The sequence below is a fragment of the Anomaloglossus baeobatrachus genome, chromosome 9, assembly GCF_048569485.1.
Source record: "Anomaloglossus baeobatrachus isolate aAnoBae1 chromosome 9, aAnoBae1.hap1, whole genome shotgun sequence".
NCBI classification, from domain to species: Eukaryota; Metazoa; Chordata; class Amphibia; order Anura; family Aromobatidae; genus Anomaloglossus; species Anomaloglossus baeobatrachus.
In genome coordinates this window covers 220,929,476-220,953,284 of record NC_134361.1, presented here as the reverse complement: position 1 = coordinate 220,953,284, position 23,809 = coordinate 220,929,476, and the positions used below count along the sequence as shown (strand labels likewise).

The 23,809-nt window shown below is 53.1% G+C and overlaps 2 pseudogenes; one reads left to right on the top strand and one right to left on the bottom strand.

Moving 5' to 3' along the window:
* Positions 1-21,208, top strand: part of LOC142251617 (U3 small nucleolar ribonucleoprotein IMP4-like) — a 44,932-nt pseudogene extending 23,724 nt beyond the window's left edge.
* Positions 21,209-21,581: 373 nt separating this feature from the next.
* LOC142251624 (tubulin alpha chain, testis-specific-like) overlaps positions 21,582-23,809 on the bottom strand; it is a 73,102-nt pseudogene continuing 70,874 nt past the window's right edge.

Below are 23,809 nucleotides of genomic sequence, written 5' to 3'. Positions count from 1 at the left end.
GAGCCGTAGCCTGGTGCCGCAAAGCCCAGGACGCTCCCACGGCCCTGGTAGAATGGGCCTTCAGCCCTGAGGGAATCGGAAGCCCCGAGGAACGATAAGCCTCGAGAATTGGTTCCTTGATCCATCGAGCCAGGGTTGATTTGGAAGCCTGTAACCCTTTACGCTGGCCAGCGACAAGGACAAAGAGTGCATCCGAGCGGCGCAGGGGCGCCGTACGAGAAATGTAGAATCTGAGTGCTCTCACCAGATCTAACAAGTGCAAATCCTTTTCACATTGGTGAACTGGATGAGGACAAAAAGAGGGTAAGGAGATATCCTGATTGAGATGAAAGGGGGATACCACCTTAGGGAGAAAGTCCGGAACCGGACGCAGAACCACCTTGTCCTGGTGAAACACCAGGAAGGGGGCTTTGCATGACAGCGCTGCTAGCTCAGACACTCTCCGAAGTGAAGTGACTGCTACTAGAAAAACCACCTTCTGCGAAAGGCGTGAGAGAGAGATATCCCTCATTGGCTCGAACGGTGGTTTCTGAAGAACCATCAGCACCCTGTTTAGATCCCAGGGTTCTAACGGACGCTTGTAAGGAGGGACGATGTGACAAACCCCCTGCAGGAACGTGCGTACCTGTGGATGTCTGGCTAGGCGCTTCTGAAAAAACACAGAGAGCGCTGAGACTTGTCCCTTAAGGGAGCCAAGCGACAAACCCCTTTTCCAATCCGGATTGAAGGAAGGAAAGAACAGTGGGCAAGGCAAAAGGCCAGGGAGAAAAACCCTGAGCAGAGCACCATGACAGGAAAATTTTCCACGTCCTGTGGTAGATCTTGGCGGACGTTGGTTTCCTAGCCTGTCTCATAGTGGCAATGACCTCTTGAGATAACCCTGAAGACGCTAGGATCCAGGACTCAATGGCCACACAGTCAGGTTGAGGGCCGCAGAATTCAGATGGAAAAACGGCCCTTGAGACAGCAAATCTGGTCGGTCTGGTAGTGCCCACGGTTGGCCGACCGTGAGATGCCACAGATCCGGGTACCACGACCTCCTCGGCCAGTCTGGAGCAACGAGGATGGCGCGGCGGCAGTCGGCCCTGATCTTGCGTAACACTCTGGGCAACAGTGCCAGAGGAGGGAACACATAAGGGAGTTGAAACTGCGACCAATCCTGAACTAAGGCGTCTGCCGCCAGAGCTCTGTGATCTTGAGACCGTGCCATGAATGTCGGGACCTTGTTGTTGTGCCGGGACGCCATTAGGTCGACGTCCAGCATTCCCCAGCGGCAACAGATCTCCTGAAACACGTCCGGGTGAAGGGACCATTCCCCTGCGTCCATGCCCTGGCGACTGAGAAAGTCTGCTTCCCAGTTTTCTACGCCCGGGATGTGAACTGCGGAATGGTGGAGGCTGTGGCTTCCACCCACAGCAGAATCCGCCGAACTTCCTGGAAGGCTTGCCGACTGCGTGTCCCGCCTTGGTGGTTGATGTATGCCACCGCTGTGGAGTTGTCCGACTGAATTCGGATCTGCTTGCCTTCCAGCCACGGCTGGAACGCCTTTAGGGCAAGATACACTGCCCTTATCTCTAGAACATTGATCTGAAGGGAGGACTCTGTCTGAGTCCAAGTCCCCTGAGCTCTGTGGTGGAGAAAGACCGCTCCCCACCCTGACAGGCTCGCGTCCGTCGTGACCACCGCCCAGGATGGGGGCAGGAAGGATTTCCCCTTCGACAGAGAAGTGGGGAGGAGCCACCCCTGAAGGGAAGCTTTGGCTGCCCGAGAAAGGGAGACGTTCCTGTCGAGGGACGTCGACTTCCTGTCCCATTTGCGGAGAATGTCCCATTGAAGAGGGCGCAGATGAAACTGCGCAAAAGGAACTGCCTCCATTGCTGCCACCATCTTCCCTAGGAAGTGCATGAGGCGCCTCAGGGGGTGTGACTGACCATGAAGGAGAGATTGCACCCCTGTCTGTAGTGAACGCTGTTTGTTCAGCGGAAGCTTCACTATCGCTGAGAGAGTATGAAACTCCATGCCAAGATATGTTAGTGATTGGGCCGGTGTCAGATTTGACTTTGGAAAATTGATGATCCACCCGAAACTCTGGAGAGTTTCCAGAGCAATGTTCAGGCTGTGTTGGCATGCCCCTTGAGAGGGTGCCTTGACAAGGAGATCGTCTAAGTAAGGGATCACCGAGTGTCCCTGAGAGTGTAGGATTGCCACCACTGTTGCCATGACCTTGGTGAAGACCCGTGGGGCTGTCGCCAGGCCAAAAGGCAGTGCCACGAACTGAAGGTGTTCGTCCCCTATGGCGAAGCGCAGGAAGCGCTGATGCTCTGGTGCAATCGGTACGTGGAGATAAGCATCTTTGATGTCTATTGATGCAGGAAATCTCCTTGGGACATTGAGGCGATGACGGAGCGGAGCGATTCCATCCGGAACCGCCTGGTTTTCACATGCTTGTTGAGCAGTTTTAGGTCCAGAACGGGACGGAAGGATCCGTCCTTTTTTGGCACCACGAACCAGTTGGAGTAAAAACCGTGACCCCGTTGCTGAAGAGGAACAGGGATCACCACTCCTTCCGCCTTCAGGGTGCCCACCGCCTGCATAAGAGCCTCGGCTCTGTCGGGGGGCGGAGATGTTCTGAAGAAACGAATCGGAGGACGAGAGCTGAACTCTATCCTGTAACCGTGAGATAGAATGTCTCTCACCCATCGGTCTTTTACTTGTGGCAGCCAGGTGTCGCAAAAGCGGGAGAGCCTGCCACCGACCGAGGATGCGGTTTGAGGAGGCCGAAAGTCATGAGGAGGCCGCTTTGGGAGCGGTTCCTCCGGCGGTCTTTTTAGGACGTGACTTAGACCGCCATGCATCGGAGTTCCTCTGACCTTTCTGAGGCCCTTTGGACGAGGAAAATTGAGACCTGCCCGCGGTCCGAAAGGACCGAAACCTCGATTGTACCTTCCGTGGTTGAGGTCTGTTTGGTTTGGACTGGGGTAAGGATGAATCCTTTCCCTTGGATTGTTTAATGATTTCATCCAATCGCTCACCAAACAAGCGGTCGCCAGTCAATGGCAAACCGGTTAAGAACTTTTTGGAAGCAGAGTCTGCCTTCCATTCACGTAGCCACATGGCCCTGCGGAGTACCACCGAATTGGCGGATGCCACCGCCGTACGGCTCACCGAGTCCAGGATAGCATTAATGGCGTAGGACGCAAACGCCGACGCCTGATTGGTTAAGGACACCACTTGCGGGGCAGATGTACGTGTTACAGCATTAATCTGCGCCTGACAAGCTGAGATAGCTTGGAGCGCCCATACGGCTGCGAATGCTGGAGCAAAAGACGCGCCTATAGCTTCATAGATGGATTTCAACCATAGTTCCATCTGTCTGTCAGTGGCATCTTTGAGTGAAGCCCCATCTTCCACTGCAACTATGGATCTAGCCGCCAGTCTGGAGATTGGAGGATCCACCTTAGGACACTGAGTCCAGCCCTTAACAACCTCGGGGGGGAAGGGATAACGTGTGTCCTTAAGGCGCTTGGAAAAACGTTTGTCTGGACAGTCTCCGTTTTTTTTTTTTGGATTGCCTCTCTGAAGTCAGAGTGATCCAGAAACATATTTAATGTACTCTTTGGAAACCTGAAACGGAATTTCTCCTGAGAAGCAGACTCCTCAATTGGGGGAGCTGGGGGAGAAATATCCAACACCTGATTGATGGTCGCTATAAGGTCATTCACTACTGCGTCACCTTCAGGTGTATCTAGGTTGAGAGCGGCTTCAGGATCAGAATCCTGATCTGATACCTCCGCTTCATCCTCCAGAGAGTCCTCCTGCTGGGACCCTGAACAGTGTGATGAAGTGGAGGGAATTTCCCAGCGACCCCGCTTGGGCGGCCTGGGACTGCGGTCCGTGTCAGAGACCTCACCCTGTGACCTATGGGTTACCCCAGGGGCACTTTGCTGTTCCAAATGAGGGGGACCAGGGGTCAAGGATTGGACAGTGCCCGGGGCTTGAATCACCGGTCTGGACTGCAATGCTTCCAGTATTTTAGCAGACCATTTATCCATACTCTCAGACAGTTTGTCAGCAAAGGCTGCAAACTCCGTCCCTGTCACCTGGACAGTGGTAGCAGGTGGTTCCACCTGGGCCACCTGTAGCAGAGGCTCCGGCTGAGTAAGTGCCACAGGGGCCGAGCATTGCACACAATGAGGGTCAGTGGAACCTGCCGGTAGTACAGCTGTACAAGAGGTACAGGTTGCAAAGTACGCCTGTGCTTTGGCACCCTTGCTTTTTGCAGATGACATGTTGTCTCCTCTGAGAACAACCAGGAGGGTATATAGCCAAAAATAAACAGAGCGACCATACAGTGCAATGTATAGCCTATAAGCCTATATATATATATACACTTCGGTACTCAGTGGGGCCAGCACCAGAGGTGCTGCTTACCGACCGCTGAGAGCGGTTGTGTGATCACCAGATTCCCTGCCTGGGTCTCCCTGTGTTGTCTCTCCTCTCCAGCATCTGAATCGCTGACAGGAATGGCTGCCGGCGTTCTGTGGGGAGGAGGGGACCGTGGGCGTGCCCAAGAAAAGTGCGGGAATCTAGTGCCCCAGTGTACTGAGTGAGGAGGGAGGAGGATACAAATGTATGCTCCAGCCCTCGGCGCTGACGATCTGTGCAGCGTCCCGCCCTTCCCCTGACTGGCAGGCCTGTGGGCGGGAATAAACGACACTAGGCCGCAGAAGCCGGGGACTAAAGTTATAAGCGCGGCCGGCAATAAGCGCGGCCGCGCGGTAGTCCCCCGGCGCACTAACACCTCCAGCAGTGCTGGAAAGTGTCTGGCACAAGCGCCCCATGTCCGGCGCACTAACACACCCAGCCGTGCTGGAAAGTGTCTGGCCCAAGCGCTCCATGCCCGGCGCACTAACACACCCAGCAGTGCTGGAAAGTGTCTGGCACAAGTGCTCCATGTCCGGCGCACTAACACACCCAGCCGAGCTGGAAAGTGTATGGCACAAGCGCTCCATGCGCGATAGTCCCCGGCGCACTAACACACCCAGCAGTGCTGCAATGTGTGTGGCACCAGCGCTCCATTCGCTGTCCCCACGGGGACACAGAGTACCTCACAGTAGCAGGGCCTTGTCCCTGACGATACCCGGCTCCTATCCAGCAGATTCCCAGGGGCTGCGGAGGGAGCACGGTCCCAGTGCCTGGAGACCGATCCGGATCCCACTTCACCCAGAGCCCATTAAGGGATGGGGAAGGAAAACAGCATGTGGCTCCTGCCTGTGTACCCGCAATGGGTACCTCAACCTTAACAACACCGCCGACAAAGTGGGGTGAGAAGGGAGCATGCTGGGGGCCCTGTTATGGGCCCTCTTTTCTTCCATCCGACCTAGTCAGCAGCTTCTGCTGACTAAGCTGTGGAGCTATGCGTGGATGTCTGCCTCCTTCGCACAAAGCATAAAAACTGAGGAGCCCGTGAGCACGGGGGGTGTATAGGCAGAAGGGGAGGGGCTTTACACTTTTAGTGTAGAACTTTGTGTGGCCTCCGGAGGCATAGCTATACACCCAATTGTCTGGGTCTCCCAATGGAGCGACAAAGAAACGTAGTGTGAAAGCCGCTAACAAAAACAAAACAGACCCCAAAACTATGTATGATTAGATTGTACTCGCTGATCAGATCACAAATACAGTTTGGTACATTGCAGAGCAGGGCGGGGACCGTGCGTCTCGGGTGACTACTCTGAGGCACGTTCCTGGTGGCTTCTCTGTGCCTCTGATCCTATTGGCTGTTGGGTCTCTCCGTGTGTCTGTATATGGAGAGATCAGTCAGTCGTGGACTGAGAGAAGCAGTCACGGATCAGCCCCGGTTTGGTCAGTCTGTGGTCGGCCCTTTCACGTGAAGTCTTATAAGGCTGCCAGACGCCCCGCCCAGGACCCGAGCAGCGTGAATCAGATGACGAGTTCCCTTTAAGTATCTGGATCTCTGCTGCACCTGTGTGTATCGGGCGCAGTAACTCACACATCATTTCCTGTTCTTTAGACGGGCTGATCGTCTGCCATCTTCCGTTTGGGCTGACCGCATATTTCACCCTCTGTAACGTGGTAATGAGGCACGATATTCCGGACCTGGGCACGATGTCGGAGGCGCACCCACACCTCGTCTTCCACAACTTCACCTCGCGGCTTGGACAGCGGGTGAGACCGGCTTCCTGGACCACCACATACATCAGTCGTTACTTTTCTAAACCTTTCCTTTCCTGCCTCCAGGTGTCCAATATCATGAAGTATTTATTCCCTGTGCCCAAGGATGACAGCAGGCGAGTGATAACTTTTGCAAATCAAGAGGACTACATTTCCTTCCGGTACGTGCTGTGGACCAGGCCTGGGTGATCAGCACCCACTGTGCCGGGGTCCTCCATAATAACCGCTGCTTCTTCCTGCAGGCACCACGTCTACAAGAAGACCGATCACCGCAATATTGAGTTGTCTGAGGTTGGGCCTCGGTTTGAGATGAAATGTGAGTAACAGTGAAAGATTTTTGCCAGGATCCGATTATCTCTTGTAGGATGAGCAGTGGTCTGCCATCCGCGGGTCTCAGGCTGGACAGAGTAGAGCCTGCCCGGTCCTGCGCACTATAAATGGTACAGACTGATCATTGCCATTAGTGAGGGGCTGTGATCTGGGCCCACGTCTTCAGCTTCGTAGGCTAGTTTCAAACTTGCGTTGTTTTCCTTCAGTCGCAATCCACCGTTTTAGAAAACAGCGGAATCCGATTCCGCTGCTTCCCATAGACTTGTATGGACGACGGATTGCGACTGATGGACCTGTGTTGCTTCCGCTGGCCGACGCTGCGTTGCTTCCGCTGGGCAAAAGGAACGCAGCATATAACGTTTTTTTGAGTGGTGGAATCCTTTATTTTTCACTGCACATGCTCAGCATTTTTTTTTAATCACAGAAACTTTGTTCGGCCATCGAGAGACAAAACAATCAGTTGATCGCCCGGCAGCCGGCTTTTGAGAGCGCTCAGCTGATCGCCCGGCAGCCGGCTTTTGAGACTGCTCAGCTGATCGCCCGGCAGCCGGCTTTTGAGAGCGATCAGCTGATTGCCCGGCAGCCGGCTTTTGAGAGTGATCAGCTGATCGTTCACAATAGTCTGCCGCCGGTAAAACTGTAAAAAAAAAAAAAAAAAAGCAGATTCCGTTGGTTGTTTTGTACGATCCGTTGCGCCACTTTATGCAACGGATGCCGTTCAACCCAAGTGTGAAACTAGCCTTACAAGTGCAGTACAATATGATGGTGACCTCAATATAGCGGAGATCTGAGACTTCAGACGTGATCAGTAGCTTTTTGAGCTCATAGATTCCCATCACCCAATTTCTGGTCCAGAAAAGCATTTTTTTTTTTCCCCTTAACGTGGTTTCTGACGGGATGGTCCAATTCATCATTTGTGTATATTGTACGCCCCTTTTCATCTTTTTTTATCTGACATTTTTGACCCAAACTACTTAAAATAGTACATGGGATTCAAGAATTTTGCACAAAGCAAAAAAAACGCAACTCTTTAGTGGGAAATGTAACATTACGGGTAACACACGGGTACAATCTGATGTCATCACCCCTCCCCCTTCCTTTCCAAATGACTTGGTGGGATGAGAAGTATTATCACTGTTCAAACAAATATGTTGTAATATGATTTTATGTTCTAATAAAAATTTAAGGTTTAAAAAAAAAAATAAATGTCACAAAACAATTGCCAAAATAACTGGTGTATATAAAATCACTCGGGAGGGGGGGCTGGAGTGGGGTTAAGATGAATTTTTCTAACCATTTAAAAGTTTATTTCCCTGACTTTGTGTAAGACGTCTGCAGAAGCCGCAATGACAGTAACAATCTGAAAAGAAACCTTAAGGCCCTGTGCGCACTAGACATTGACTTTTTCTAAGGGAAAATCCGGACCCTCTGAAAGAATCCCGCACCTGCGCTAAAAAACGCACCAAAACCGCAACGAAATCCGCATGCTGTTTTTCCGCAGGTTGTTCCCTGCGGAGTTTTACCATTATCTATGGCAAAAACTGCAGGTGCCTGCGGAAAAGAAGTGACATGCACATTAATTCCACAGGTATAAAAAAAAACACATTTTTTTTTTAAACCCATAGGTTTTGCTGGGGAATGACTGTAGCAATGTTAAAAACATTTTCTGCAGCAAATCTGTGGTAAAAGCCGCAGCGTGTGCACAGGGCCTTAAAAGTAGGGAATTTTGTTTACTTACCGTAAATTCCTTTTCTTCTAGCTCTAATTGGGAGACCCAGACAATTGGGTGTATAGGCTATGCCTCCGGAGGCCGCACAAAGTATTACACTTAAAAGTGTTAAGCCCCTCCCCTTCTGCCTATACACCCCCCGTGCTCCCACGGGCTCCTCAGTTTTGGTGCAAAAGCAAGAAGGAGGAAAAAGAATTATAAACTGGTTTAAAGTAACTTCAATCCGAAGGAATATCGGAGAACTGAAACCATTCAACATGAACAACATGTGTACACAAAAAAACAGGGGCGGGTGCTGGGTCTCCCAATTAGAGCTAGAAGAAAAGGAATTTACGGTAAGTAAACAAAATTCCCTTCTTCTTTGTCGCTCCATTGGGAGACCCAGACAATTGGGACGTCCAAAAGCAGTCCCTGGGTGGGTAAAATAATACCTCGTAAGAGAGCCGTAAAACGGCCTCTTCCTACAGGTGGGCAACCGCCGCCTGAAGGACTCGTCTACCTAGGCTGGCATCCGCCGAAGCATAGGTATGCACCTGATAGTGCTTCGTGAAAGTGTGCAGGCTCGACCAGGTAGCCGCCTGACACACCTGCTGAGCCGTAGCCTGGTGCCTCAAAGCCCAGGACGCGCCCACGGCTCTGGTAGAATGGGCCTTCAGCCCTGAGGGAACCGGAAGCCCAGCCGAACGGTAAGCTTCGATAATTGGCTCCTTGATCCACCGAGCCAGGGTTGATTTGGAAGCCTGTGACCCTTTACGCTGGCCAGCGACAAGGACAAAGAGTGCATCCGAGCGGCGCAGGGGCGCCGTACGAGAAATGTAGAGTCTGAGTGCTCTCACCAGATCTAACAAGTGCAAATCCTTTTCACATTGGTGAACTGGATGAGGACAAAAAGAAGGTAAGGAGATATCCTGATTGAGATGAAAGGGGGATACCACCTTAGGGAGAAATTCCGGAACCGGACGCAGAACCACCTTGTCCTGGTGAAACACCAGGAAAGGGGTTTTGCATGACAGCGCTGCTAGCTCAGACACTCTCCGAAGTGAAGTGACTGCTACTAGAAAAACCACTTTCTGCGAAAGGCGTGAGAGAGAAATATCCCTCATTGGCTCGAATGGTGGTTTCTGAAGAACCATCAGCACCCTGTTCAGATCCCAGGGTTCTAACGGCCGCTTGTAAGGAGGGACGATGTGACAAACCCCCTGCAGGAACGTGCGTACCTGTGGAAGTCTGGCTAGGCGCTTCTGGAAAAACACAGAGCGCTGAGACTTGTCCCTTAAGGGAGCCGAGCGACAAACCCTTTTCCAGTCCAGATTGAAGGAAGGACAGAAAAGTGGGCAAGGCAAAAGGCCAGGGAGAAATACCCTGAGCAGAGCACCACGACAGGAAAATTTTCCACGTCCTGTGGTAGATCTTGGCGGACGTTGGTTTCCTAGCTTGTCTCATAGTGGCAATGACGTCTTGAGATAACCCTGAAGACGCTAGGATCCAGGACTCAATGGCCACACAGTCAGGTTGAGGGCCGCAGAATTCAGATGGAAAAACGGCCCTTGAGATAGCAAGTCTGGTCGGTCTGGTAGTGCCCACGGTTGGCCGACCGTGAGATGCCACAGATCCGGGTACCACGACCGCCTCGGCCAGTCTGGAGCGACGAGGATGACGCGGCGGCAGTCGGCCCTGATCTTGCGTAACACTCTGGGCAACAGTGCCAGCGGAGGAAACACATAAGGGAGCTGAAACTGCGACCAATCCTGAACTAAGGCGTCTGCCGCCAGAGCTCTGGGATCTTGAGACCGTGCCATGAACGCCGGTACCTTGTTGTTGTGCCGGGACGCCATGAGGTCGACGTCCGGCACCCCCCAGCGGCAACAGATCTCCTGAAACACGTCCGGGTGAAGGGACCATTCCCCTGCGTCCATGCCCTGGCGACTGAGAAAGTCTGCTTCCCAGTTTTCCACGCCTGGAATGTGAACTGCAGAGATGGTGGAGGCCGTGGCTTCCACCCACATCAAAATCCGCCGGACTTCCTGGAAGGCTTGCCGACTGCGTGTGCCGCCTTGGTGGTTGATGTATGCCACCGCTGTGGAATTGTCCGACTGAATTCTGATCTGCTTGCCTTCCAGCCACTGCTGGAACGCCTTCAGGGCAAAATACACTGCCCGTATTTCCAGAACATTGATCTGAAGCGAGGACTCTTGCTGGGTCCACGTACCCTGAGCCCTGTGGTGGAGAAAAACCGCTCCCCACCCTGACAGACTCGCGTCCGTCGTGACCACCTCCCAGGATGGGGGTAGGAAGGATTTCCCTTTCGATAATGAAGTGGGAAGAAGCCACCACCGAAGGGAAGCTTTGGTCGCCTGCGAGAGGGAGACGTTCCTGTCGAGGGACGTCGGCTTCCTGTCCCATTTGCGTAGGATGTCCCATTGAAGAGGATGCAGGTGAAACTGCGCGAAAGGAACTGCCTCCATTGCTGCCACCATCTTCCCCAGGAAGTGCATGAGGCGCCTCAAGGTGTGTGACCGACCTTGAAGGAGAGATTGTACCCCTGTCTGTAGTGACCGCTGCTTGATCAGCGGAAGCTTCACTATCGCTGAGAGGGTATGAAACTCCATGCCAAGGTATGTCAGCGATAGGGCCGGTGTCAGATTTGACTTTGGAAAATTGATGATCCACCCGAAACTCTGGAGAGTCTCCAGGGTAGCGTCGAGGCTGTGTTGGCATGCCTCTAGAGAGGGTGCCTTGATCAATAGATCGTCCAAGTACGGGATCACCGAGTGACCCTGAGAGTGGAGGACCGCTACTACAGTAGCCATAACCTTGGTGAACACCCGTGGGGCTGTTGCCAGGCCGAACGGCAGTGCCACGAACTGCAGGTGTTCGTTTCCTATGGCGAAGCGCAAGAAGCGCTGGTGCTCTGGAGCAATCGGTACGTGGAGATAAGCATCTTTGATATCGATCGATGCAAGGAAATCTCCCTGGGACATTGAGGCGATGACGGAGCGGAGGGATTCCATCCGGAACCGCCTGGTCTTTACGTGTTTGTTGATAAGTTTCAGGTCCAGGACAGGTCGGAAAGACCCGTCCTTCTTTGGGACCACAAACAAGTTGGAGTAAAAACCGTGGCCCTGTTGCTGAAGAGGAACAGGGACCACCACTCCTTCTGCCTTCAGAATGCCCAGCGCCTGCAGAAGAGCCTCGGCTCGCTCGGGAGGCGGGGATGACCTGAAGAATCGAGTCGGGGGACGAGAGGTGAACTCTATCTTGTAACCGTGAGACAGAATGTCTCTCACCCAACGGTCTTTTACCCGTGGCAGCCAGGTGTCGCAAAAGCGGGAGAGCCTGCCACCGACCGAGGATGCGGAGTGAGGATGCCGAAAGTCATGAGGAAGCCGCTTTGGTAGCGGCACCTCCGGTGGTCTTTTTAGGACGTGACTTAGACCGCCATGCATCAGAGTTCCTTTGATCTTTCTGAGGCCTTTTGGACGAGGAGAATTGGGACCTGCCCGCGCCCCGAAAGGACCGAAACCTCGACTGCCCCTTCCTCTGTTGGGGTATGTTCGGTTTGGGCTGGGGTAAGGATGTATCCTTTCCCTTGGATTGTTTGATGATTTCATCCAAACGCTCGCCAAACAATCGGTCGCCAGAAATTGGCAAACTGGTTAAGCGCTTTTTGGAAACAGAATCTGCCTTCCATTCCCGTAGCCACAAGGCCCTGCGGAGTACCACCGAATTGGCGGCTGCAACCGCCGTACGGCTCGCAGAGTCCAGGACAGCATTAATAGCGTAAGACGCAAATGCCGACGTCTGAGTGGTTATGGACGCCACCTGTGGCGCGGACGTGCGTGTGGCTGCGTCAATTTGCGCTTGACCTGCTGAGATAGCTTGTAGCGCCCATACGGCTGCGAATGCTGGGGCAAAAGAAGCGCCGATAGCTTCATAGATGGATTTCAACCAGAGCTCCATCTGCCTGTCAGTGGCGTCTTTGAGTGAAGCCCCATCTTCCACTGCAAGTATGGATCTAGCTGCCAGTCTGGAGATTGGAGGATCCACTTTGGGACACTGAGCCCAACTTTTGACCACGTCAGGGGGAAAGGGATAACGTGTATCCTTAAGGCGCTTAGAAAAACGCTTATCTGGACAAGCATGGTGATTCTGGACTGCCTCTCTGAAATCAGAGTGGTCCAGAAACATACTCGGTGTACGCTTGGGAAACCTGAAACGGAATTTCTCCTGCTGGGAAGCTGACTCCTCCACCGGAGGAGCTGAGGGAGAAATATCCAACATACGATTGATGGACGCAATAAGGTCGTTCACTATGGCGTCCCCGTCCGGAGTATCAAGATTGAGAGCGGCCTCAGGATCAGAATCCTGATCAGCTGTCTCCGCATCATCAACCAGAGATTCCCCCCTCTGAGACCCTGCACAATATGATGATGTCGAGGGAAAATCTAAGCGAGCTCGCTTAGTCGGTCTGGGGCTGGGGTCTGTGTCAGAACCCTCAGCTTGGGATCCATGAGATACCCCGGGAGGACATTGTTGGTCCAGCTGAGGTGGGCCAGGGAACAAAGATTCAACAGAGTCCCTGTGCTGAGATACCGGCCTGGACTGCAAGGCTTCTAGTATCTTAGCCATAGTCTCAGAGAGTTTTGCAAACTCCGTCCCTGTCACCTGAACAGTGTTAGCAGGTGGCTCCCCCTGGGCCCCCCCTAGCAGAGGCTCTGGCTGAGCAAGTGCCACAGGGGCCGAACAGTGCACACAATGAGGGTCAGTGGAACCTGTCGGTAGCGGGGTCGTACATGCGGCGCAGGCAACATAATAAGCCTGTGTTTTCGCACCCCTGCCTTTCGTGGGCGCCATGCTATTATCTTCCCTGAGTAACACAATAGGGTATATAGCCAGAAATCAACTGTGCACTATACAGTGTAAAAGAAGGGAATTTTGTTACTTACCGTAAATTCCTTTTCTTCTAGCTCCAATTGGGAGACCCAGACGATTGGGTGTATAGCTACTGCCTCCGGAGGCCACACAAAGCATTACACTAAAAAGTGTAAGGCCCCTCCCCTTCTGGCTATACACCCCCCGTGGGATCACGGGCTGCTCAGTTTTAGTGCTAAAGCAAGAAGGAGGAAAGCCAATAACTGGTTTAAACAAATTCAATCCGAAGTAACATCGGAGAACTGAAACCGTTCAACATGAACAACATGTGTACCCGAAAAAAACAAAAATCCCGAAGGAAACAGGGCGGGTGCTGGGTCTCCCAATTGGAGCTAGAAGAAAAGGAATTTACGGTAAGTAGCAAAATTCCCTTCTTCTTCGGCGCTCCATTGGGAGACCCAGACGATTGGGACGTCCAAAAGCTGTCCCTGGGTGGGTAAAATAATACCTCAAGTTAGAGCTGCAAAACAGCCCTCCCCTACGAGGAGGCAACTGCCGCCTGCAGGACTCTTCTACCTAGGCTGGCGTCCGCCGAAGCGTAGGTATGCACCTGATAATGTTTGGTGAAAGTGTGCAGGCTCGACCAGGTAGCCGCCTGGCACACCTGTTGAGCCGTAGCCTGGTGTCGTAATGCCCAGGACGCACCCACGGCTCTGGTAGAATGGGCCTTCAGCCCTGATGGAACCGGAAGCCCAGCAGAACGGTAGGCTTCAAGAATTGGTTCCTTGATCCATCGAGCCAGGGTGGATTTGGAAGCCTGCGACCCTTTGCGCTTACCAGCGACAAGGACAAAGAGTGCATCCGAGCGGCGCAGGGGCGCCGTGCGGGAGATGTAGATTCTGAGTGCTCTCACCAGATCTAACAAATGCAAATCCTTCTCATACCGATGAACTGGATGAGGACAAAAGGAAGGTAAGGAGATATCCTGATTGAGATGAAAAGAGGATACCATCTTAGGGAGAAATTCCTGAATCGGGCGCAGCACTACCTTGTCCTGGTGAAACACCAGGAAGGGAGCTTTGGATGACAGCGCTGCTAGCTCAGACACTCTCCGAAGAGACGTGACCGCTACCAGAAAGGCCACTTTCTGTGAGAGTCGAGAAAGTGACACATCCCTCAGGGGCTCGATAGGCGGCTTCTGGAGAGCAACCAGTACCCTGTTCAGATCCCATGGATCTAACGGCCGTTTGTACGGAGGGACGATGTGACAAACCCCCTGCAGGAACGTGCGTACCTGAGGAAGTCGTGCTAGACGCTTCTGAAAAAATACTGATAGCGCTGAGACTTGTCCTTTAAGGGAGCCGAGCGCTAAGCCTTTTTCCAAACCAGATTGCAGGAAGGAAAGAAAAGTAGGCAATGCAAATGGCCAGGGGGACACTCCCTGTGCAGAGCACCAGGATAAGAAAATCTTCCACGTTCTGCGATAGATCTTAGCAGACGTGGGCTTCCTAGCCTGTCTCATGGTGGCCACGACCCCTTGAGATAATCCTGAAGACGCTAGGATCCAGGACTCAATGGCCACACAGTCAGGTTCAGGGCCGCAGAATTCAGATGGAAAAACGGCCCTTGTGACAGTAAGTCTGGCCGGTCTGGTAGCGCCCACGGTTGGCCGACCGTGAGATGCCACAGATCCGGGTACCACGATCTCCTCGGCCAGTCTGGGGCGACGAGTAAGACGCGGCGGCAATCGGACCTGATCTTGCGTAGCACTCTGGGCAAGAGTGCCAGAGGGGGAAACACATAGGGAAGCTGGAACTGCGACCAATCTTGCACCAAGGCGTCTGCCGCCAGAGCTCTTGATCGCGAGACCTCGCCATGAAGGTCGGGACCTTGTTGTTGTGCCGAGACGCCATTAGGTCGACGTCCGGCACTCCCCAGCGGCGGCAGATTTCCTGAAACACGTCCGGGTGAAGCGACCATTCCCCTGCGTCCATGCCCTGGCGACTGAGGAAGTCTGCTTCCCAGTTTTCTACGCCGGGGATGTGAACTGCGGATATGGTGGAGGCCGTGGCTTCCACCCACATCAGAATCCGCCGGACTTCCTGGAAGGCTTGCCGACTGCGTGTCCCACCTTGGTGGTTGATGTATGCCACCGCTGTGGAGTTGTCCGACTGAATTCGGATCTGCTTCCCTTCCAGCCAGTGCTGGAAGGCTTGTAGGGCAAGATACACTGCCCTGATTTCCAGAACATTGATCTGAAGGGTGGACTCCTGCTGAGTCCACGTACCTTGAGCCCTGTGGTGGAGAAAAACTGCTCCCCACCCTGACAGGCTCGCGTCTGTCGTGACCACCGCCCAGGATGGGGGTAGGAAGGACCTTCCTTGTGATAATGAGGTGGGAAGAAGCCACCACTGAAGAGAGTCCTTGGCCGTCTGGGAAAGGGAGACTTTCCTGTCCAAGGACGTCGACTCCTGTCCCATTGGCGGAGAATGTCCCATTGAAGTGGGCGCAGATGAAACTGCGCAAACGGAACTGCCTCCATTGCTGCCACCATCTTCCCTAGGAAGTGCATGAGGCGTCTTAAGGGGTGCGACTGGCCTTGAAGGAGAGACTGCACCCCTGTCTGTAGTGACCGCTGCTTGTCCAGCGGAAGCTTCACTACCGCTGAGAGAGTATGAAACTCCATGCCAAGATATGTTAGTGATTGGGTCGGAGACAGGTTTGACTTTGAAAAGTTGATGATCCACCCGAAGGTCTGGAGAGTCTCCAGCGCAACGTTCAGGCTGTGTTGGCATGCTCCTTGAGAGGGTGCCTTGACAAGTAGATCGTCCAAGTAAGGGATCACCGAGTGTCCCTGAGAGTGCAAGACTGCTACCACTGCTGCCATGACCTTGGTGAAAACCCGTGGGGCTGTCGCCAGACCAAATGGCAGGGCTACGAACTGAAGATGGTCGTCCCCTATCACGAAGCGTAGAAAACGCTGGTGCTCTGGAGCAATCGGCACGTGGAGATAAGCATCTTTGATGTCTATTGATGCTAGAAAATCTCCTTGAGACATCGAGGAAATGACGGAGCGGAGGGATTCCATCCGGAACCGCCTGATTTTCACGTGCTTGTTGAGCAGTTTTAGGTCCAGAACAGGACGGAAAGAGCCGTCCTTTTTTGGTACCACAAACAGATTGGAGTAAAAACCTTGACCTTGTTCCTGAGGAGGAACAGGGATCACCACTCCTTCTGCCCTTAGGGAGCACACCGCCTGCAGAAGAGCATCGGCTCGGTCGGGAGGTGGGGAAGTTCTGAAGAATCGAGGCGGAGGACGAGAACTGAACTCTATCCTGTACCCGTGAGACAAAACGTCTCTCACCCACCGGTCCTTGACCTGTGACAGCCAAATGTCGCCAAAGCGGGAGAGCCTGCCACCGACCGAGGATGCGGAGAGAGGAGGCTGAAAGTCATGAGGCAGCCGCCTTGGAAGCGGTTCCTCCGGCTGCTTTCTTTGGGCGTGAGTGAGCCCGCCAGGAATCTGAACTCCTCTGCTCTTTCTGAGTCCTTTTGGACGAGGAGAATTGGGCCCTGCCCGAGCCACGAAAGGACCGAAACCTCGACTGTCCCCTCCTCTGTTGGGGTTTGCTTGATCTGGGCTGGGGTAAGGAAGAGTCCTTACCCTTGGACTGTTTAATGATTTCAGCCAATTGCTCACCAAACAGTCTGTCTCCAGATAATGGCAAACTGGTTAAGCATTTTTTGGACGCAGAATCTGCTTTCCATTCTTTCAACCACAAGGCTCTGCGTAAAACGACAGAGTTGGCAGACGCCATAGATGTACGGCTCGTAGAGTCCAGGACAGCATTGATAGCGTAAGTCGCAAACGCAGACATTTGCGAGGTTAAGGACGCCACCTGCGGCACTGATGGACGTATGACAGAGTCCACCTGCGCCAGACCAGCTGAAATAGCTTGGAGTGCCCACACGGCTGCGAATGCTGGAGCAAACGACGCGCCAATAGCTTCATAGACAGATTTCAACCAAAGGTCCATCTGCCTGTCAGTGGCATCTTTAAGTGAAGCCCCATCTTCCACTGCAACTATGGATCTAGCCGCAAGCCTGGAGATTGGGGGGTCCACCTTTGGACACTGGGTCCAGCGTTTGACCACGTCAGGGGGAAAAGGATAACGTGTATCCTTAAGACGCTTGGAAAAACGCTTATCTGGATAAGCATGATGTTTCTGGACTGCTTCTCTGAAGTCAGAGTGGTCTAGAAAAGTACTCAATTTACGCTTGGGATATCTGAAATGGAATTTCTCTTGCTGTGCAGCTGCCTCCCCCGCTGGAGGGGCTGGGGGAGAAATATCCAACAGTCTATTGATGGCCGCTATAAGGTCATTCACCATGGCGTCACCATCAGGAGTATCCAGATTGAGAGCGGTCTCAGGATTAGACTCCTGATCATCTACCTCTGTCTCATCATACAGAGAATCCTCTCGCTGAGACCCTGACCAGCGTGATGACGCCGAGGGTCTCTCCCAGCGAGCTCGCTTAGGCTGCCTGGGACTGTCGTCCGAGTCAGAGCCTTCAGCCTGTGATGCGTGGGACCCCCTTGGAGCACGGATTAGTTCCAACTGAGGGGGACCGGGGAACAGTGAATCAACAGTGCCCATGGTCTGAGCGACCGGCCTGGACTGCAAAGATTCTAGAATTTTTGTCATAGTCACAGACATTTTATCAGCAAAAACTGCAAACTCTGTCCCCGTCACCGGGGCAGGATTCACAGGCATCTCTGCCTGGGCCACTACTAGCATAGACTCCGGCTGACGAAGTGGCACAGGGACCGAACATTGCACACAATGGGGGTCAGAGGAACCTGCCGGTAGATCAGCCCCACATGCGGTACAAGCAGCATATAAAGCCTGTGCCTTGGCACCCTTGCTTTTTGCGGATGACATGCTGTCGTCTCCTCAGAGCAATATAGGGGTATAAGCCAAGAAGCGACCGTACAGTGCAATATATATAGGTACAGACAAAAGTACACTAAACAACACTGTGGCACTAGTGGAGTCTGCACCTAGGTGCTGCTTACCGCCCGCTTAAGAGCGGGTGTGTGGTCGCCAGAATCCCCTGTCTGGATCTCCCAGGGCTATGTCCGTTCTCCAGCTCAGACTGCATGCAGGAATGGCTGCCGGCGTCCTGTGAAGAGGGACGGGCCGTGGGCGTGCTGCAGACAAAGAGCGGGAAACTGGCGTCCCACTGTGCCCAGTGAGAGGGCTGGAGTATGTAAATACGACTCCAGCCCTTCGGCGCTGATCATTATACAGCGTCTCGCCCCTTCCCTGACTGACAGGGTTGGGGGCGGGAACGAAACGGAACTAGGCCGCAAACGCCGGGGACTAGATTTATAAGCGCTGCCGTCGTAAAAGCACGGTCAGCGCGAAGTCCCCGGCGCACCACAAGTCACAGCCGCGCCGCAGCCTCTAGGGCGGCCGGCGCGGTAGTTCCCCACAAATAAACTCACTGCAGCTAAGCTGCAGTGAGGATAGCCCAAGCGCGTAGCGCTACTGTCCCCGGCGCACTAGCACACCCAGCAACGCTGGAGTGTGTCTGTGCCTGTCTGCACGGGGACACAGAGTACCTGAATGTTGCAGGGCCTTGTCCCTGATGGTACCCAGCTCCGTATCCAGCAGGTTCTCCGGGTCTGTGGATGGAGCCCGGCCTCAGAGCCTGGAGGCCGGTAAGATCCCACTTCACCAGAGCCCTTCAGGGGGATGGGGAAGGAAAACAGCATGTGGGCTCCAGCCTCCGTACCCGCAATGGGTACCTCAACCTTAACAAACACCGCCGACAAAAGTGGGGTGAGAAGGGAGCATGCTGGGGGCCCTAGTATGGGCCCTCTTTTCTTCCATCCGACATAGTCAGCAGCTACTGCTGACTAAACAGTGGAGCTATGCGTGGATGTCTGCCTCCTTCGCACAAAGCTTGAAAACTGAGCAGCCCGTGATCCCACGGGGGGTGTATAGCCAGAAGGGGAGGGGCCTTACACTTTTTCGTGTAATGCTTTGTGTGGCCTCCGGAGGCAGTAGCTATACACCCAATCGTCTGGGTCTCCCAATGGAGCGCCGAAGAAATAAACATATAATGTTACACTACTGCACAATGGGGCTAGCACCACAGGTGCTGCTTACCACCCGCTTAAAGCGGTTGTGAGGCCACCAGAGTCCCTGCCTGGGTCTCCCAGACTTCGTCCCCCTCTGTACCGTCCGAGGAGCTGACAGGAATGCGTCCTGAGGAGAGGAGGGAGCCGTGGGCGTGACCCAGAAAGAGCGGGAACTGGTGCCTGCACTGTGCACAGTGAGGGGAGTGGAGTATGCAAAGCATGCTCCAGCCCTCAGTGCTGCTCGTTCTGAGCAGCGTCCCGCCCTTCCCCTGCCTGTCAGGGCTGGGGGTGGGAGGAAAGGAACTAGGCCGCAAAAAGCCGGGGACTCTAGTAATAAACGCGGCCGCCGTAAAAGCGCGGCCGCGTGGAAGTCCCCGGCGGACTACAAGTCCCAGCCGCGCCGCAGTGTTTCCATGGCAGCGGCGGTCAGTGCGGCAGTCCCTATACATAAACACACTCAGCAACGCTGAGTGTGTAATGGCACATATTAACCCGGTCAGCGCCGCAGTCCCCGGTGCACTAGCACACCCAGCAAAGCTGGAGTGTTGCTGTGCGCGGTCCCCACCGGGATACAGAGTACCTCCAAGTAGCAGGGCCATGTCCCTGAACGATACCCGGCTCCTATCCAGCAGGCTCCACAGGAGTTGTGGATGAAGCGCGGTCTCAGTGCCTGGAGACCGATAGGATCCCACTTCCACCAGAGCCCTGAGGGGGATGGGGAAGGAAAACAGCATGTGGGCTCCAGCCTCCGTACCCGCAATGGATACCTCAACCTTACAACACCACCGACAAGAGTGGGGTGAGAAGGGAGCATGCTGGGGGCCCTATATGGGCCCACTTTTCTTCCATCCGACATGGTCAGCAGCTGCTGCTGACCAATCTGTGGAGCTGTGCGTGCGTGTCTGACCTCCTTCGCACAAAGCAAAAAACTGAGGAGCCCGTGGGAGCACGGGGGGTGTATAGGCAGAAGGGGAGGGGCTTAACACTTTTAAGTGTAATACTTTGTGCGGCCTCCGGAGGCATAGCCTATATACCCAATTGTCTGGGTCTCCCAATAGAGCGACAAAGAAAGCAGCAAATAGTTTGATGAATTTGTCGCAAACCTCTGTCACTAAGGGAAGAGTCGGACGGGGATGGCAGGCTTGGACTGGCCGGCGGCTCTCCCCACCCGAGCACAACGGCCTCATGCTCCTCTATGCAGCAGTCACTCTTTGGTGGGGAGAGCCGCCGGCCAGTCCAAGCCTGCAATCCCCGTCCGAGTTATACGATCGTCCGACTCTTCACAGATTAAGGCTTTGTGCCCACGGGACTCTGTACCAGTGGATTTTGCTGCTGAAAACCTGCGGATTTATCTGGATTTTCTAGATAAATCCGGAGGTTTTAGCAAGTACAGACACTCCCCATGTTATCCTATGGGGAGTGCTGTGTCCATGCTGCGGTATGTGCAGCTGCAGAATATGCTGCAGATGTCCTGCAGCCGCACGTAACTACATGTCAATTATTCCTGCGGACGTTCCGCCTCTCCACTATGGAGACTTCCGTGGGTAAGTCACATGAATGTCCGCAGGTTTCCCGCAGATATTTCGCTGGAATCCCGTAGGTATGGATAGCTGCGGATTCCGGGGATCAGCTGCGGGAAACCTGCGGATATATCCGCGAGTACAGTGTCCCGGGGCCACATAGCCTAAGACGTTTTCATGTAGAAACCCCTGTGAAATGCTGTGATGTATCAGGGCCCCAGTGTCAGCGCTCCGTACTTATCACCGGCTGTTACTCTTTGCAGTGTACATGATAAAGCTGGGCACCCTGGAGAATGAGGGCACGGCAGAGGTGGAGCGGCGCTGGCATCCATACACCAACACCGCTAAGAAGAGGAAATATCTCACCAATGAATAGTATTTGTGTGTTACCTGTAAATAAAGATCTTTATATAAGGACGGGACGTGGAGAATCTCTTCAATGTAACTTATTTTATTGAGTGTAAACTGTAACCTACAGACAACAAGTAACAGAATAACCACTAATAACTGCTAATAACCACTAATAACTGCTAATAACCCCTAATAACTGCTAATAACCACTAATAACTGCTAATAACCCCTAATAACCCCTAATAACTGCTAATAACCACTAATAACTGCTAATAACCCCTAATAACTGCTAATAACCCCTAATAACTGCTAATAACCCCTAATAACTGCTAATAACCCCTAATAACTGCTAATAACCCCTAATAACTGCTAATAACCACTAATAACTGCTAATAACCCCTAATAACTGCTAATAACCACTAATAACTGCTAATAACCACTAATAACTGCTAATAACCACTAATACCTGCTAATAACCACTAATACCTGCTAATAACCACTAATACCTCTCCTATCCCATCGGCTGCTCCTTCCTCAGTACTCCTCTCCCTCTTCAGCCTCCTCGTCTACAGAGTCTATTCCCACTTCTTCGTAGTCCTTTTCCAGCGCGGCCAGATCTTCGAGCCTCGGAGAACTCTCCTTCCTCCATTCCCTCTCCCACGTACCAGTGCACGAAGGCTCGCTTGGCGTACATCAGATCGAACTTGTGGTCCAGCCGGGCCCAGGCCTCTGCGATGGCCGTAGTGTTGCTCAGCATGCACACAGCGCGCTGCACTTTGGCCAGGTCTCCCCCGGGCACCACTGTTGGGGGCTGGTAGTTGATTCCGACCTGAGGGGAGAGGTAATAAGCGGTAAGCTCTGACAGCCGGCTTCTATGCAGCGTAAGGAGACTCCCAACTCCCATTTGGCTGATTCTTCATTCATTTAGGCTAAGTTCACACTTCCGTTGTTTTGCTTCAGTCACAATCCATCGCCTTGAGGAATTACAGTATCCTGCAAAATATTTTGCAGGAATCCAGTTTTTCCCCATAGACTTCTATTAGCGACAGATTGTGACTGATGATGCTGCGTTGCATCCGCTGCGTCACGGTCAGTCGTTTTTTGACTGACCGCCGGGCGGGAGCAACGCAGCATGTAACGTTTTTTAAGCAGCGTGATCCTTAGGATTTCGTGCGCATGCGCTCTCTGGCTCCCTGCACCCGTAACCAGGATACACATCGGGTTACTAATCAATGCGCTTTGGTTAGTTACCCGATATTTACACTGGTTACGTGTGCAGGGAGCCAGCGCTGAGCGGTGTATGCTGGTAACCAAGATAAATATCGAGTAACCAAGAAAAAAGTGCTTTGCTTTTACCTGATATTTACCCTGGCCCTCGCCCTCCCCAGCCTGAGAATATCGGGCCGCCGCTGTGTGCTTACCCGGCTGGACGGTAAAAATACGGCGGAGCACACGCTTTTTTTTTTAATATGTACATTGGATTTCTATGTGTCTGTGCATTATATATGTATACTTCCTACACCACTGAAAGAAGGGAATTTTGTTTACTTACCGTAAATTCCTTTTCTTCTAGCTCTAATTGGGAGACCCAGACAATTGGGTGTATAGGCTATGCCTCCGGAGGCCGCACAAAGTATTACACTCAAAAGTGTTAAGCCCCTCCCCTTCTGCCTATACACCCCCCGTGCTCCCACGGGCTCCTCAGTTTTGGTGCAAAAGCAAGAAGGAGGAAAAAGAATTACAAACTGGTTTAAAGTAACTTCAATCCGAAGGAATATCGGAGAACTGAAACCATTCAACCTGAACAACATGTGTACACAAAAAAACAGGGCGGGTGCTGGGTCTCCCAATTAGAGCTAGAAGAAAAGGAATTTACGGTAAGTAAACAAAATTCCCTTCTTCTTTGTCGCTCTATTGGGAGACCCAGACAATTGGGACGTCCAAAAGCAGTCCCTGGGTGGGTAAAATAATACCTCGTAAGAGAGCCGTAAAACGGCCCTTTCCTACAGGTGGGCAACCGCCGCCTGAAGGACTCGTCTACCTAGGCTGGCATCCGCCGAAGCATAGGTATGCACCTGATAGTGCTTCGTGAAAGTGTGCAGGCTCGACCAGGTAGCCGCCTGACACACCTGCTGAGCCGTAGCCTGGTGCCTCAAAGCCCAGGACGCGCCCACGGCTCTGGTAGAATGGGCCTTCAGCCCTGTGGGAACCGGAAGCCCAGCCGAACGGTAAGCTTCGATAATTGGCTCCTTGATCCACCGAGCCAGGGTTGATTTGGAAGCCTGTGACCCTTTACGCTGGCCAGCGATAAGGACAAAGAGTGCATCCGAGCGGCGCAGGGGCGCCGTACGAGAAATGTAGAGTCTGAGTGCTCTCACCAGATCTAACAAGTGCAAATCCTTTTCACATTGGTGAACTGGATGAGGATAAAAAGAAGGTAAGGAAATATCCTGATTGAGATGAAAGGGGGATACCACCTTAGGGAGAAATTCCGGAACCGGACGTAGAACCACCTTGTCCTGGTGAAACACCAGGAAAGGGGCTTGGCACGACAACGCTGCTAGCTCAGACACTCTCCGAAGTGAAGTGACTGCTACTAGGAAGACCACTTTCTGCGAAAGTCGTGAGAGGGAAATATCTCTCATTGGCTCGAATGGTGGTTTCTGA